Source organism: Anabrus simplex, chromosome 2 (genome assembly GCF_040414725.1).
Source record: "Anabrus simplex isolate iqAnaSimp1 chromosome 2, ASM4041472v1, whole genome shotgun sequence".
NCBI classification, from domain to species: domain Eukaryota; kingdom Metazoa; phylum Arthropoda; class Insecta; order Orthoptera; family Tettigoniidae; genus Anabrus; species Anabrus simplex.
The window spans coordinates 1,171,219,565-1,171,238,310 of NC_090266.1; positions in this window are offsets into that span (position 1 = coordinate 1,171,219,565).

The window sequence follows — 18,746 nt, forward strand, 5'->3', positions numbered from 1 at the left end:
CTATTCCTGCTGCTTTATGACAATGGAGTTTGTTGACCATCCTTACCACTTCCTCTAGCATAATTTCACAAACATCATTTTCCTCCCCCCCATGAGCTTGGTTGTTCACAACACCACAAGGATGATTTCCTTTTACATTGAGAAGATGTTCAAAATATTCCCTCCACCTCTCCAGTGATTCCCTGGGATCTATTACGAGTTCTCCTGAATTACTCAAAACACTGTTCATTTCCTTTTTCCCTCCCTTCCTAAGATTCTTTATTACTGTCCAGAAAGGTTTCCCTGCTGCTTGACCTAGCCTTTCCAGGTTATTACCAAAATCTTCCCATGACTTCTTTTTGGATTCAACAACTATTTGTTTCGCTTTGTTTCTTTCATCTACGTACAAATCCCTGTCTGTCTCGGCCCTTGTTTGGAGCCATTTCTGATAAGCCTTCTTTTTACGTTTACAAGCTGCTCTCACTTCATCATTCCACCAAGATGTTCGCCTTTTCCCATCTTTACACACAGTTGTTCCTAGGCATTCCCTTGCTGTTTCTACTACAGCATCCCTGTATGCCACCCATTCACTTTCTATATCCTGAACCTCCTTACTGTCTACTGTTTGAAATTTCTCACTAATCATATCCATGTACTTCTGTCTAATTTCCTCGTCCTGGAGATTTCCTACCCTTATTCGTTTGCAGACAGATTTCACTTTCTCTACCCTAGGCCTAGAGATACTTAGTTCACTACAGATCAGACAGTGGTCTGTATCATCAAAAAATCCGCGGAAAACTCGTACATTCCTAACAGATTTCCTGAATTCAAAGTCTGTTAAGATATAGTCTATTATGGATCTGGTACCCCTACCTCCCATGTGTAGTGGTGAATAGCCTTATGCTTGAAGAATGTATTCGTAACAGCTAAACCCATACTAGCACAGAAGTCCAGCAAACGCTTTCCATTCCCATTAGCTTCCATATCTTCCCCACATTTACCAATCACCCTTTCGTATCCTTCAGTTCTGTTCCCAACTCTCGCATTGAAATCGCCCATTAGCACTATTCTATCCTTGCTGTTGACCCTGACCACGATGTCACTCAATGCTTCATAAAACTTGTCCACTTCATCCTCATCTGCACCCTCACATGGTAAATACACGGACACAATTCTAGTCCTAATTCCTCCAACTGACAAATCTACCCACATCATTCGCTCATTTACGTGCCTAACAGAAATTATGTTGCGTGCAATGGTATTCCTGATAAGGAGCCCTACCCCAGACTCTGCCCTTCCCTTTCCAACAGCCGTCAAGTACACTTTATCGAGACCTTGGAGCAACTCGAGACATCGTCTCAGCAACGACGCGGGCATTCCGAGGCGCCTGCATTTAGAAACCAGTAACGGTGAAGATAATAATAATAATAATAATAATAATAATAATAATAATAATAATAATAATAATAATAATAATAATAATAATAATAATAATAATAATAATTTGTAACATATATTCACCTATTTTCAATGTAAGGAGATGCAGAGTTGCTATAGTAGCCCCTGTGTATAAAGGAAAGGGTGATAGACATAAAGCTGAAAATTACAGGCCAGTAAGTTTGACATGCATTGTATGTAAGCTTTGGGAAGGCATTCTTTCTGATTATATTAGACATGTTTGTGAAATTAATAACTGGTTCGATAGAAGGCAATTCGGTTTTAGGAAGGGTTATTCCACTGAAGCTCAACTTGCAGGATTCCAGCAAGATATAACAGATATCTTGGATTCTTGGGTTGCTATATTTCTAGAAAATAGATCTCAGAGAATTAGAGTAGGTGAAGCTTTATCTGACTCTGTAATAATTAAGAGGGGAATTCCTCAAGGCAGTATTATCGGACCTTTATGTTTTCTTATATATATAAATGATATGAGTAAAGGAGTGGAATCGGAGGTAAGGTTTTTTGCGGATTATGTTATTCTCTATAGAGAGATAAATAAGTTACAAGATTGTGAGCAACTGCAACGTGACCTCGAAAATGTTGTGAGATGGACAGCAGGCAATGGTATGTTGATAAACGGGGTTAAAAGTCAAGTTGTGAGTTTCACAAATAGGAAAAGTCCTCTCAGTTTTAATTACTGCGTTGATGGGGTGAAAGTTCCTTTTGGGGATCATTGTAAGTATCTAGGTGTTAATATAAGGAAAGATCTACATTGGGGTAATCACATAAATGGGATTGTAAATAAAGGGTACAGATCTCTGCACATGGTTATGAGGGTGTTTAGGGGTTGTAGTAAGGATGTAAAGGAGAGTGCATATAAGTCTCTGGTAGGACCCCAACTAGAGTATGGTTCCAGTGTATGGGACCCTCACCAGGATTACCTGATTCAAGAACTGGAAAAAATCCAAAGAAAAGCAGCTCGATTTGTTCTGGGTGATTTCCGACAAAAGAGTAGCGTTACAAAAATGTTGCAATGTTTGGGTTGGGAAGAATTGAGAGAAAGAAGAAGAGCTGCTCGACTAAGTGGTATGTTCCGAGCTGTCAGCGGAGAGATGGCGTGGAATGAAATTAGTAGACGAATAAGTTTGAATGGCGTTTATAAAAGTAGGAAAGATCACAATATGAAGATAAAGTTGGAATTCAGGAGGACAAACTGGGGCAAATATTCATTTATAGGAAGGAGAGTTAGGGATTGGAATAACTTACCAAGGGAGATGTTCAATAAATTTCCAATTTCTTTGAAATCAATTAGGAAAAGGCTAGGAAAGCAACAGATAGGGAATCTGCCACCTGGGCGACTGCCCTAAATGCAGACCAGTATTAATTGATTGATTGATTGATTGATTGATTGATTGATTGATTGATTGATTGATTGATTGATTGATTGATTGATTGATTGATTGATTGATTGATTGATTGATTGATTGATTGATTGATTGATTGATTGATTGATTGATTGATTGATTGATTGATTGATTGATTGATTGATTTGATGCCGACGTCCGAGATAACTGAGCTGGAAGTAAGAGAGTTATTTGACGTGGCAGTAAGTCTACCCACTCGGATATCTTGTATTTGAGTATGTTATATACCAACCGACAATAAGTATGGCTGTTCCCCCGAAGGAAGTTGAACATATGAGATGATGACTAAAATGGTCTTAGGGCGTCTTTCCACCAAGAGGCCGCTGCCATCATGATCTTGAATGTATGATTGTATGCTGAGCCATTACCGTTTGCTTCACGAACAATAACCCTACGTAGGGGGGCCAGATGCATATAGATAAAAAAAAGGACAGAAGTATGTATAAAGAAGGACAATGCCGGAAAAAAGAGGACACAGATATCCTCCACTAAGAGTCTGAATTTAGACTTATATACACTAATTTTCACATACCTAAACAAAATGTATCCATTTTCATATTATAAAGTAGATTCTTACTGAATTATAACAATGAAAGAAATGTACACGCCTTGGTGGTACTTTTCTGAAGATAATGGCCTTGAGGATTCTAATATATTATCTATAAAAAGATTTACATGGAAATTCCTTTAGATTATATTGAACCATTAAGAGGATTTTCACATATTCTACATTCAAACGGTTCCTATTATCAGTACATTGTGCTGAGATAAACGAAAATACTCTTTCTACTTTGTATTGTGTCCTAGAAAAAAGTATTCTGCAAGTTTTGATAACTCTGAACTACAATCAACTGACTTACGTGAATTGAAATACTTTGCCCATTTCTGACTACAAAGTAACTTGTCAAATTCAGCATCATTACTAACCTGTTTCAGGAATTGTTTGAAACTGCAGAACTGATCAAATGATTAAACATCATCAATTTGAAAGCCAAATATAGAATATATTTTTCAACATCACAATAATCAATGTTACTTTTAGCGCCATCCATTTAAAACAGGCTTCCTTCAAATCCAGATGACATCCTGTCGCTTGTCTCGTTATCAGCTGTCACACATTAACATAGCAGTGTTCCGACAGGGTATTGGTGAGAGAGAAGCGTGCAGTATACATAGTGGTAAATAGCGTACATGATCACAATACAAGGCATGCGTAGAATTATCGCATGTACTGTATATCCTTAACCACATTTCTATATATCGATACGATATCGACTATGTTGCTTAATGAATATTAGGCTTACTTGTAAAAACGAAGTAGTGAAACAGATTACCCCAAAATAAGCAGATTCACTAAACAAAGAAAGCCTCCGTGGGTCAGGCGGCAGCGCGTCGGCCTCTCGCCGTTGGATACCACGGTTCAAATCCCGGTCACTTCATGTGAGATTTGTGCAGGGGCGTAGCCAGGCGGGGGTTACTGGGGGTTAGAACCCCCCCCCCCCCCATGGAACTTTCAGAAAAAAGAAAATAAATAGAAACTGACAGTAAACAATAAACTAAATAAACATTGCTTAAAATAGATAATGACGCTTTCCGACAGGTCTATTAACTGTTGGAATATGCAAAGTCAGTATGGAGGTGATTCAGTGTCTGCATGACTGCCGCGCCGGCTCTTTGGTCGTAGTGTGTGTATGCTTCGAAACACCGCCGGCTCAATCAGCTGTCTCGATGCCTCGACACCACAACGCTTCATGTGCCGTGTGTCGCGTGAACAGATTTTTGAAACAGTGACGGTGCTTTGTTTATCTTCTCGCCTCAATAGAAACACTCCGCTTGACATTGCCCTGAAGTTGAACCGACACTTGTTAATAGACACTTCATATTCTGAACCGCAAGTCAAGTTACTATAAGAACAATGTACTCCGCATTGTAAGGTATTTGTTGTGCACAGATAAAGGACATTATTGTTCTCAAAGCAGGGTCATACTATGGCAGGAAGACGCTCCCGTTTGTCAAGTGCAAACGTTTCGAAAATGATGTTTTTAAACTTCAATTTGAACTAGATTTTAAAGCTGGATTAGGTCAAATCTGTTACTGTACGACCAACCAGATGAAGTAGACAGAGAAAAGAAGTATATCTACCTGCCTACAGAGCCGTATTACAACAAAAAATACGAGCTTGATGACGTAGAAGTGCAAGAGGGACAGTCCCTAAGAAGACGAGCTTCAACATCAGTACCAAGGAGCTCAAAGCTCTCAAGGGTTCTCTTCTGGTACTAATTCAGACACCACTTATATTCCCCAGACAAAGATCATGGATTCATCATTTACAAAAGAAATTCCTTATATTTAACAAAGTTGTTATAGTGTATTTACGCAACCACCAAATGGATTTTGAAAAACACAACACGTTACTACTTTAAATGCACTTTGAGTCACTCTCTAAGACCTAATACTGTCGGCCAGTAACCAGTTACGTTTCTACTCCAGAGCTGATAAGTGAAAACAAAGCATGGACGAAGGGTTTGTTCGTTGCCATGGAGACGAGTGTAACCTTGAGGTATCGAATATTTCACTTCTCGACTCTGATGTCGACACACGGCGCTCTTCCGTCTCGGAAAGCAAGAAAAGCAGTGTTTCGCGATGACGTGGTGAAATATGAACCGTTATTCTTCACAAAGCGCTTGCAATGATACTAAATGGGATCCGGTTTACAGTAAAAAGCACACCATAACAGTAACGCATTTGAATAATTATGAAATGATAAATTACATTTCGGAAGAATACAAAATACCGTATTCTATGTACAATAACAAACTTAATCTAATCCAGTTACAAAAGCATAGTAGTCTAGGTAAGTGAACTAACTTTAAGAATTATAAAATGAGTAACCAAATCTAAGAAGAGTCCGAAATAGGAATTTTGCGGGTTCTTCTTACAATTTACTTTTCGTCGCACCGACGTAGATAGGTAGATACGTGGATGGGACAGGGAAGCATGGGAAAGAAGCAACCCTGGTCTTAATTAAGGTACAGCCTCAGTATTTGCCTGGTGTGAAAATGGGAAACCACGGAAAACCATCTTCAGGACTGCCGACAGTGGGGTTCGAACCCACTATCTCCCGATTACTGGATACTGGCCGCACTTAAGCGACTGCAGCTATCGAGCTCGGTGATTATTATTATTATTATTATTATTATTATTATTATTATTATTATTATTATTATTATTGTTGTTGTTGTTATTATTAAAATGGAAGTGCCTCAATTCCAGTGAATGAAATGTTGCAACAAATAAACATTTCCCTTTGCGAAAATGATCATGAATATGTCTTCCAGTAAATGGAACTGAAATATTGATAACGAACGATTTATTTGCATCACTTCGCAGAGCACCTTTGGCGACGAAGGCTTACGGTAACGACTAATGTGACGTCACTGACTGTACACTTTCTATTTCAACTCACTGTATTTATACAAATCCACAGCCACAGTATCTTTGGCGATGGAGTTACCCGTGGAGCAGAAAGAGGTTAAGGAAGGTGCCGGGGTGAATGAGTCTATCTACAATACCTAAATTGATTTAAAACTTGAACTGAAGGTTATATTTCTTTAAAAACAACAACTCAACAAATTTTCACATAACAACATTTCAGGTACAAAGCAACCTTGAAACAAGACAAGGAAGATCCAAGATAGTGAATTTTAAAGATTCTGGGCTTCAAGCCCCTAGTTTTACAATTCCAGAGATACTGGATCCAGTTTACAAAACATTAATGAAAAATAAGAAATTATTTAGTTAAGGGCAGAAATCCCCTCATTCAAGAGCACTTGCTCCCAAAATACAATATCTAGCCTTCCAGAGGCACTCGTTAAACTTACAAAAACATTGAAAAAGAGCAAACAGGCTCTCAGTTTCTTACGGCCCACTCAAGGCAACATTACATCAAAATTTACAATCTCTGGCCTCTCAAGCCACCATTTACAAATTGAACTTACTTTTACAGGGGCATTTAATACCCAACCTACTGGGCCTTCATGGAGAAAGGACAGGTTAGATAACTGGCCCAAACACAAAATGAATGGAGGCGCACACTGCGTTCCAAGATAATGAAAACTTAAAAACCTGCAGGGCTCTAGGCCGATGAAACAGGGGCTATTCCCAAACTACTGAGGTGGCTCGTATAGAATTTACTGTAATCCATTACAAAAAGGTTGCAAAATCGCAGACACCTCAAACCAAGATGAAGGGGAGCTCGAGAGGGTAACTCACTCTCTATCCCCAATTTACAATTAAAGATTTTATGAAGTATTTACATTAGCCAAAAAAGTTACGTTTTAGAAAAGTACTGTTACATAGTTAAAGATTCGGACCTTGTCCTCGGAATAATTTGCGGATACAGCAAGAAAGATGGAATTATGTGGCCATTACCTTGTAGATGTTCTAGCTGCCGACGAAAGAGGCCGCCCGCATCCTGCTTATACACACACACACACACACACACACAGAAAGACGACGATCAATTGGCAAGGAAACGTGAAAAGCCGCAGTTTATAAACCCTCAGGGAAGGTTCGAGATCATTCAAGACTAATTAGGACACACCCTCTTAATTTTTATTGGCCAATTCAAAGTGAACAAGAAATGCAGGATTGGTTGAAAATTAATCACAAAAATTAGTGATTAGTCTGATTCAAAACTGGCGGAAAGAAAAGGCAGTGTTGCCAATCCAAAAATAAATGAACATAGATTCAGTTATGGACAACCTGGAAATACAAAACTTCTTTAAATTATAAGTTCTTCCACCTTGGACCAGAGTGCATGATCATAGTTTTTAGTAGTGTCATCTGTAGAAAAATGTCCAAACTTCTTGATGTATATCAAAACAAAACAAGGAGAAATTCAGTCAGTTTAGGAAACTTCACAACAAAACAATTACTTAATATTTCAGTGGTGGCATCTTCTGATTAAAGTTCCAACTTGTTGTGTTATTAGTTTCACTTTTTGGTCGATAGGGGAGTTCTTAAGGCGCTGATTTTGAATGCGCGGCGTTGAAGTGTACCTCCCGGTATAATTATTATTATTAAAAATGGAAGTGCCCCAATTCCAGTGCATGAAATGTTGCAAAAAGTAAACTTTTCCCTTTGCGAAAATGATCATGAATATGCCTTCCAGTAAATAAAACTGAAATATCGATAACGAACGATTTATTTGCATCACTTCGCAGAGCACCTTTGGCGACCAAGGCTTATGGTAAAGACTAATGTGACGTCACTGACTGTACACTTTCTATTTCAACACGCTGTATTTATACAAATCCACAGCCACAGCATCTTTGGCGACCAAGGCCTACGGTAACGACTAACGTGACGTCACGTCCGTCACACATTTTTGTCGCGTTACTCAGATTTTCGAATGACATCCAGCCTTAAGACATATTATTCATTTCAAATCAATATTCACTATGCAGGATTATAAGTTGCTATTTTTACATTTTATACAGGGTTGTCGGAAACAACGTGAACCGGGTATAGTATCGTTAGAGCGTTCGTCAAAGTGATGTATAATTTGAAAAAAATCATGTCGATATGTCGCGCCGTTGTCTTTTTATCAGCTGCAGAAGTTAGCCAATCGGATCGCTTCGCGGGCGAATTCAAATGGACTTTACGAGGCGATGTTGCTAAATCTGCACGTGTTTTGATCGGGCTTGAGAGCCATGCCGAGAAATGGGCATCAAACACTAACACGCCGTGGGTTTCTGCCAATGCCACTGTAGCGTGCTTGCTATGGGCCGAGATTATCAGCAGGGAGATCCTTGTTCAAGTCCCTCCCCTGGAGAAGTTTATTTCTTCTTATTGGCGCTCTCAAGCCAGTTATAAGCCACGTGCAGGTAGAGCGACACCGCCTCGCAAAATCCATCTGAAATCGCGCGCAAGATGATCTGATCGGCTAACTTCAGCAGTTGATAAAATGACAACAGCGAGAGATATCGACTTTTTTTAAATTACACATCAGTTTGACCAACCTGTATACGCCTGTCTCGCTGGTTTGTTACATTTAGTGCCAACCAAACAAACTGTAATTACCAAAATATGGCTTCCGATTGACATAGCTAAAATTAAAATTCAGGAAACTCAATCGTCAAAAATTACCAGTGTTTCGCCCAGAGTGCGGCATGGGCTGAATTTTAATTTTAGCTATCTCAATCGGAAGCCATATTTTGGTCATGCTAGCCCGGGAGGGCAATATAGTAAGTGGAGATGCAATTCTCCCCTGGTACGTCGGCACTGCATTGTGCTTATCACATGTATGGCTTGCAGTGGTGTCGCTACCGGCGTGCTAGCCGGCCAGTGTCTTGGAAAAGTTGCGGTATCCAACTGATGAGCCCATGCCGCACTCTAGGCGAAACACTGGTAATTTTTGACGATTGAGTTTCCTGAATTTTAATTTTAAACTGTAATTAATTTACACAATGAGAAATATAAATCAGAGCTTTGTGGTAAATAAAGAATAAACACGGTGTTTGAAAATATACGGGACGGTTCACGAAGAGCGGGACAATATGTGTCCCAGATATTTTTTGCTCTGACAGCGGGACAATTTAGAGAAATTAGAGACAATCCCGTAAAATAAGGAACGTCTGGTCACCCCAAAGCTAGGTTGAACTCACTGGCGTTCTACACAGACGACACAAATTCTGCGTGATCATATCGTCGTTGCGCCTGCGAAGACAGCTATGTGATAATACTGCCCCGCAGCACACATGTTATCAAGAGCGAGAACTCCTTGACAATATTCGCACAATATTGAACCGTAGATGACGGGAAATCACCAACCAAGGTTGTAAGCTAAAATATTCTAAACAGTCGATTTTTGCAGGCACAACGACGATATATGCATTCTACGCACAGTGTGTTTTAAATATGAGTACCAGATTAATTCCTGGGGGTTGAGGTGGCTGGGCATAGAACTAACCTCTATATTCCGTTTAGTGCCGAGATCACGGATAGTCCATAAGGGCCTTCATGGCCTGCACGGAGATGACTTTGCTTTCATCATTTTTTTTAAGAGATAGGTACACAAATATTGCACACATCCAAGCTAGATTTTAATTCTATTGCACCAATCCTGTGTTCAGGGGGGTACGCAGATGGGGGGGGGAATAAATACCCCCTACCCGAAATTTTTAAGTTTAGAACTTGTGATTAAATGTGTCAACTATGTAGATGAAGATTTTAGGTGTTTTCCTTGTAATTTGAGCTATGATTTTTTCCAACTGCGTTGATGCTTCTTCTTCTTCTGTTTTTCCCTCATCTATGGGGTCGCGGGTGCGAACTGCGTCACTCATGTGGATTTATGGCCTGATGCCCTTTCTGACGCCAATCATAAATGGAGGGATGTATCACTGTGGTGGTTGGTAGTGTAGTATGTTGTATGAAGAGGAAAGTGTCGGGACAAACACACAAACACCCAGTCCCCTGGTCAGAAGAATTAATCCCGGGCTGAGTGGCTCAGACGGTTGAGACGCTGGCCTTCTGACCATAACTTGGCAGGTTCGATCCTGGCTCAGTCCGGTGGTATTTGAAGGTGTTCAAATACGTCAACCTCGTGTCGGTATATTTACTGGCATGTAAAATAATTCCTGTGGGAAAAATTCGGGCACTTCCGGGTCTCCGAAAACAGTAAAATTAGTTAGTGCGACGTAAAGCAAACAACATTGATCATTCTAACGTTGCCTCCCTCTAGCATACCTGCTCGGTGATCCCTTGCTTCTCTTGAACTTTCGAAAAACATAAGGAACATCAGGATGCAGTAATGAGAATAGTTAATACTTTGTTGAAGACCGAAGTTGACTAAATTACAGTGGGGTCCGCACATTTAATTTTTTTTACCTCGTTCTAAGAAAACAAGAATTGACCGTAGGTTCAGTTCATTTTTCGTATGACCATTTGTCTGCTCTTTGTTCATTTGTTGGTTTGTTGTTCGTCTTTTTGCCAGCCTGTTGGTTAGTTTATTTCTCTATCTGTCCGTCTGTTTGTTTGTTTGTTTGTTTGTTTGTTTGTTTGTTTGTTTGTTTGTTTGTTGTTTATTCATTTACCTGTTTGCCTGCCTGTCTGTTTGTATGTCTGTTTATTCGTTCGTCAGTTTGTGTGTACGTCTGTTTATTTGTCTATTTCTTGTCTATGTGTCTGTCTGTTTGACTGTTTATTTTTTACAAACTGTTTACGTCTCACGACACAGACAGGTCTTATGGCAACGATGGGATAAGGAAGGGCTAGGAGCGGGAAGGAAGCGACCGTGGTCTTAATTAAGGTGGGGTTCGAACCCACTATATGGCGAATATAAGCCTCTAACAGCGCTGTTTGCTTGTCTATATTTGTTACTGAATCACGGGAAAACGGATGAACAGAATTTCTCGAAACTCAGTCTTTAAGTTGAGGGATACCTGAAGCGTGCATAGTGGCATAACAATGGTAAGGAAATGTTAAAGGTCTCCGATAAAATTAGCTGCATAGAAACACTGTGCGCATAAAAGTTGTGAATATTTAATTTCCGGTCTATTTACATTTCATGTGTTTTTACTGAACGGAGAATGGAAGTGGATATGTTGTCGGCGCTATGTTTAACTAACGTATGTGCTAAGGTAAGTTTCTTTCATTTCTGTTATTTTCCAATTCTGTTGTGGTTTACGCATATCATGACAAATTGGTGAATCTGTAATTCTTAGTAAATTCTTGAACTTTTGATTAATATGAGGATTTTCTTAAAGTATCCTAGGTAAAGTAGCGAATACGTCATACTCGCACCTTTATGTTGCTATTTTAATTCTACCACTCACTTTTGATGTGCGACAAAGTAATGAATACATCCTGAACAACGAAAATTCCGGAAGTAAATTAAACTTTATACTTTATTGAAGTAAGAAGTTCTTGGCCTGTAAATGTTACGTTTTATTCATGTCCTAGGTAAGTATTTCTATGTTTACATTATGGTTTCAGTACTGAAAAACTTCGAAAATTGTTATAGTGTAAGTTTGTATCCCAATGTTCGTAATTTATCTATCACCAGCTTTGCAGCAGTCGTATTCCATACCCACAGATTTTATTCTGGTTTGCAGCCTTATCCAATATGTTCTGGGAATTGGGCGCACGTTTGGTCCCAAATGTACTCCCCTCAACATCGCTTACGTGTCTGTTTGTTCCTTAATAATGTCCTCTATGGCTTCATATAAATGGGACGATGTCTCCCAATGGTGACCTGAAGACGGTTGTTAAAACTTTTTGAAATGTGGTTTTTCTGGTGTTGACCCTGGAGTGTCGGTTCATATGGATTCCATCAGGGGCGTACGCAGAGGGAGGATTCGGGGGATAACCCCCCTCCCCGAAATTCTGAAGTTCAGAACTTGTGATTAATTGTGGCAACCATGTAAATGAAGATTTTACGTAGCTCATAGTTTTGCTTTTTAATTTGAACTACGTATTTGCGAACAATGTGTTGATGCTTCTATTAATATATATACATATTGTAACCGAAACGCCCGGACTTTAATTCAGCGGAGAGCATGGGTTGACGCCAGGGCGTGTACGGTCCATACTAGGAAAACCAGAGACAGAAGGGTAGTAGAATAAGTTCCTATTAAGTTGAACCTTGTGTTTATTCATGTTAGACAAATCATATCACCTTTTACAGACGAACAGTAGGGGTTTAGAAAATCCAGGCAGAGTTAGGGAGAGACGTTGTCTCTCAGCCTCGACGTCGGTGATATCCCACGTTGTCGTACTCCTTCCCTCTCACCATGGAACTCCTCTAAGCACCATGGCACCACATTATCCCACGGCGGTAGACGGCCCTTGAAATTCTGTTGAGACTCGAACCCGGGAGTCTGGTGATGTCAGTGTGCAGCGTGGAAAAATTAATTTAGACTTTATTCCGCTGAGATCCCATGAAGGAAGTAAGGAAGTAAGGAAGTGTGTAGACTTCGCACAGAATGTCAATAGGATCTGATACGACACTTCCCTACCGCACTGCACTGAGGGATATTACAAGACACTGTTCGTATAATCTACAAGTTCCACAGTTAATAAGGTTCAACCTGCATCTGGTGGGCCGAACATGTCCTCGGACACTCCTGGCACTAAAAGCCATACGCCATTTCATTTCATTTCAAAGCAAATAATATGTTAGTCATTCGATGCACTTATCGAAGAAATTCAAATTAATTCAGTATCACAGTTTATGATGAAAAGAAAGATTAGCACTCTTGAAAATATGATATAATTGTCGTCCGTAACACTCGTCAACGAAATTTAAGTTAATGGGATAACACAACTTACAAGGTCTGGAACCTTCTCTGACATTAAGGCTCAGTTTTACGAATAATGAAATGAACACTGTTACTTTGGCATAGTCTAACGAAAAGAAGCAAATTAAGTTACTGAGACACAGTATTACGTAATACTTGAAAACACGGTAAATGCTGTAACGAAGGGACAGTCTTTTGAATACAAGTTAAAGCACAGTTTGTGAAATGAACACTGTTGCGAAGACACCGTCTTACGAAAAGGAATTAAGTTCTTTCACAAAGGCACAGTCTTGTGAAATATTTCAAAGCACAGTTTTAGGAAAAGGAATTAAGTTCTTTCACTGAGGCAGTCTTGTGAAATATTCTAAAGCACAGTTTTATAAGAAAAATTAAGCACAGTTTTGCAAAGAAATTCTGTTACGAAGGCACAGTCATGTGAGATTAAGTTTAAAGTGCTGTTCATGCGAAACAGTCCCGTGAAATAATTTAATGCACAGCCTTTACGAGCTGAAATGAATCACACAAATCACTTCGCGATTGTTTACTTGTAGAAAGAATATCTATGATATAAGCCCTTTCAGTTCGACACTTCACGAAACGCATTCTATTACTCATGTATCACGGTTTATATAAGTCAATCACTACTAACAACTTGAGGTAATTTATCACCTCCTATCTTACACGAAGCTAGAGTCCTAGGTTAGCACCTCTGACACTTAGACATTTAAACTGGAACTCTCGTACTACTCGTACACCTGTCATCCGCACTCAGCCGGACAGGGTAACGACCTCGAATATAACTTTCCACAGCTGAGCCGCACACCTTGGCAGCTGGGAATACACGAAGACACTGATTTCTACTAGCCCAGCGAGCTCCTTTTTATATCTGTACGCCGGACCATGTGGTTTAAAAATTCATGAACTTTCTAATTTTAATAACTCGGCTATCCTTCTGTCGATTTTTATGAAACGTGGTACATTATCATTTGCGATAAGGAGCTACACGATAACGTGATTAGAAATTTGATAGCATAACCCATTTCTGAGATTTTGAAATAGAAGAAATAGAAAGTTCTATAGTGACGTCACCTGGCCTTGGCTGGCTCTCTGCAGCGAGCGGTTGTATGCCTCGCTATCACTTCCGCTGCCTGCGCGCACAGCGGTCTTTTCAAACTCTTTCAGGCGGGTGTTAGAACGAGTTACGTTAGAAATACTTTGACGGAGAATGTCGTAATGACATTCCCGTCTAAATATATAAGTTTTTCTTCTAAAGGATATCATCCCGAACCAATAGACTTCATTTCAGCACTTAATATTTTGCGACAGTGATATTTTCCCAACAATACACCGAGTACTGAAACTGTTTGCTGTCTTACTAGTAACCACTGCCACATCAGAACGGTCCTTTTCATCCATGAAATATTTAAAAGCTTATTTGCAGAATATGACTGCACAGGAGAGATTAAATGTATTGAACCCATGACCTTTGTGCCCTAAGAATATTATGTATTAAATAGTCAATTGGAATAAGAAGTCCGATTCTTGATAGCACGGAATTGACACGTGGTGAGGGGGTGGCTGCCTTCTGTCCCACGCTCTGGGATACGTGACGTCATTCGCACGTGTCAACTGCGGAAGAATCTTAAGTCATTTTGTGAACTATTTCAGAAGAGCGCGTCTGTATGGCGTGCCCAAGCCAAGTCGAAAAAATAGTGCCTATCAAATGAGGTCATTTATCCAGTTAATTGAACATGTATAAATTTTAAATGTCCATGAATACTACCGCCGGAAATGTAGGAAGTATGTCGTCACCTTCAGAACTCTTGCTATTACAGTTTAGTTAAGCCAGAAAAGTTACAGAAATTTTCTTGGCGGCAAAAGGGAGATGCCCGGAGAGAGGGGGAAGTTTCTATAAATAAGAAGTGACGCCATGATGAAGCCCTGCATTTTGTATCACGAGGCTGAAGACAGAGGGTTGAGCTGCTCTATAAAATCGAACGACAAAAGTAGACTAAGTCCAACCAACAGATTTTAGCTGTTGTGGCTGGGGTCTTGACTCCATGTGGAGATAGTTTCTTGAGTGGAAATAATTGTACCAAAAAGGACGGTCAAGGGACCGAATAAAGTTGTAGTGGATAAAGAAAGTAATTCGTGTGCGGAAATAATTACAGTCCATCGTGTGCGCTCAACAAGAACAAGTGAAGGGCATTTTCTTTTTTTATGCTTTATTTCCAGGAAACCGGAAGAATAAAATGATCTGTACGGCCAAAAATGTAAAAATGGCTAAATAAAAATGCCAGGGTCACAGGTGAGCCCAATGATGAACGATGGCGTAACTTAAGGTATGTGACTTACCATCTTACCTCCTATTATATCTTGTTTCATGATGTCTAAAATATATGTAATTGAAGGGAGTATATACGACGCAGTTGGTCGTCCCTATGTGGTTTTTGTAAATGTCAGAATACGACGAAGAAAGGGTCATTTGTTTTATTTTCCACTTGGATAAAATTTTGAAGTCTTGCGAGTACCGTATGATATTGTAAAAAGTTATGAAATAGGGTTTCGAAGTGATATCACGTCCAATGTAGATCGTTATTTCCGTATGTTTAGTGCCTATATTTTGTGACGTCAAATTAAGATGTTCATTCGACGTAAATTTTTTCTGTCTGAAATTTTGACGTAAATAATATAAGAAATCCATAGTTACTCATTTTCAATCGAGTTTAAGCGCGCTGTCGGGTGAGAGTATAGAGTGATGAATTTGGTCACAGAATGAAACGTTTTTCTAGGCCCATTTAAACTGTGTCTGACTGACATAAAAAAGATTTAGTAGAATTTTTCAGTCATTTTCATGAAAATCCAGTTATTAAAATACGATATCATTTTATGCAAAGTTGTTCGTTATTAAAGCACGGTGCGTTATTAGACGTCGTGGATTCTAGTAAGGATTTTATTCCAGTTCTTTTGTCAGTGATAGTCGGGAGTTTGGGAAACAGAGGTTAGTTTTGTCGTGTGAGTCGAGATGAGATTTTTGAATCAGGTGTTGGAGACCTGTCAATGAAGCCGGGACTTGTGGAAGCCCGAGGAAGATTTTGTATAATGTTTGGGGATTGAAAGTAGAAGTAGGGAATCCATGGCGGTATTAATTTGCGATGTGTATAATTATAGTGGGCATTTTGAAGTATAATCTATGTGCATTTTGTTGGTTAGAATATCGTATTTGTGTAATTATGCCGGCAGAGTTTAAAGGTTGCATTCTGAGAGGCCAGTCAGGTAGAACGACCAGATGTCTCCTAACACAGCCAAGCGGGGTTGGGGCGAAATGCCGTCAGCTGATAGGGGTTCGCCGATCGGATAACGGGGCAGGCAGAGTGTGTTACTCATTGAATTGAGATTGCACTTCTCGGCAGGGGATAACGTTAAATGTTGGATTTAGTTGAAATTTTCATCCGGGAATAAGGTGTGTGTTATTAGATACTGTAAATTTGTTTAATTGAGAACGTAATGCGCATTTGAGACCACGAACTTAGAGTATAATGAACAAGATTAGCCAAATTCAGGGTTGTCCAAAATATAGAGCGATGGTAGTGATGATTGTTTGTCTGTGAGGGGTGCGCAAACCTTATGGAATGTTATGACGAGATATGGCATTGTAATTGGCTTACATTATACGGTGAATTACTTTGGTTTGTACGTAGATTATTAGGGTTATCCAAGTGTTAATAATGGCTAGGGTTAGATTACATTTAAAGTGTGAGGTCATGAAAAAAGCTATAAACTGGACATGAATGATGTAATAGTTCTTTTCCAGCTATCGGAATCAACAGATAAACATCCCAGGATTAAAAATTTTACGTCACAATTGCGTAGGAATTTGTGAAGAAACCATTAGTCCGCGGAGATAGAATTTGTTGTTCATTAAGATTTCATTAAATTATTTAAATTTATTTAATTATTAAATTCAGTGAAAACCGTATTTTGAAATAACTTTAAATCAAGCGAATAACTTGGAGATGCATTGTGGAAATCTTAGTTTGTTTTCTGGGGAATATGTAAATTTTAACGTAACGATTAAGGGGACATATCCGAAGGTAATGGATTTTACTGCCACAAAGTATTGTGAGCACTGCTATTGTTGTATTATTTAATTTTGATTGATTGAGCAGTGAATGTGCTGGGGATAGTAAAGTGGAAACTTCGGTCATCAACCGATGTAACTTAAGTGTTTAGCCTTCAGCTTAGAAACTTGGATGGTCAGGGGGTCATCAACCTCAGTGACTTAGATTAGGGCCTTATGCCACTGTAGCATCATTTTCCTTGCGGTCATCATCCACAATGTCTTTAAAGTAACTTAGAAGTTTAGATGTCGGCCCATGACATAGTCGCAGGTCACATCGATTCAATTAAGGGTCCATGCCGTATAACCACTGTGTGGCACACACCGATTGGACTGCCTTAATTATACCCAGAGTCCAGAGTTCGTATTACGAGGGCTGGACCATAAATAACCACCATGATGGTACATGTAGTCTCACGTGGAAGCCGAATTTAAGGATTTCCAGACTTTCCTTTCTTTAATTAATAATTGAGACAATGGTTTCCAGTAAGGATGCCCATCAGGCAGTTACGACAAAGGCTCACGCCAGTGTTCTGACCCTCTATGTAAAAATAATTGTGGTGTCCAGTGGACACTATTGAGTTAAATGATACCGTTGATAAAGCAGAAATGCTTTATGAAGTACTTGAATAAATAGGAACATTTTTAAACAAACCTTTCATTTGAGTAGATAGATTAGAATTACTGAACCCTACCTTTACCTCAGCAAGTGACCAAGAACCCGATACGACCCAAGAGACAGATCTCATGAACTTTGCTGATAGGTAAGAGAGGTAGGTATCCTCCAGTATGGACCTAAAGGGTTCAGTATATACACAAAGAAAGACATGTGACCATAGAATAATCCATGAGCTGACCTAAAATCCCAAGCGACGTCTGCTTTTGTGTTCATCAACATGAACACAAATGTGCCTTAATTAAATAATTGTGTTATTTTGAAAGTTTTAATTTGGTGTTTCTAATTTCATAATATGCAGGCAACATTATTTTATACAAGTTCTCAAATTTTAATATTTTATATTCTCCTCTCCCGCAAGTAATTTCTGCGTACGCCCCTGGATTCCATAATGCTGGGGATAGCGCGCCTGCACTGCTCTACATCGCACTTCGTGCTGGAATTTTGGGAATTTTTGTGTTCAATACATCTGCATATAATATTTCAAATTTACTAATAGCGATATATGCACAATGAACAGCACTTCACAGTTTTTGGATACAGCTGTCTACCATTCGGGAGCTGTTCATTAGTTTTATGACCGAGTGAGTTGGCCGTGTGGTTAGGGTCGCGTAGCTGTGAGTTTTGCATTCCCGAGATGGTGGGTTCTAATGTCACCGTCGGCAGCTCTGAAGATGGATTTCCGTGGTTTCCCATTTTCACACCAGGCAAATGCTGGGGCTATGCCTTAATTAATGCCCGGCTGATACCTTCCCAGTCCTAGCCCTTTCTCGTCCTTTCGCCGCCGAAAACCTTCGATGTGTTAG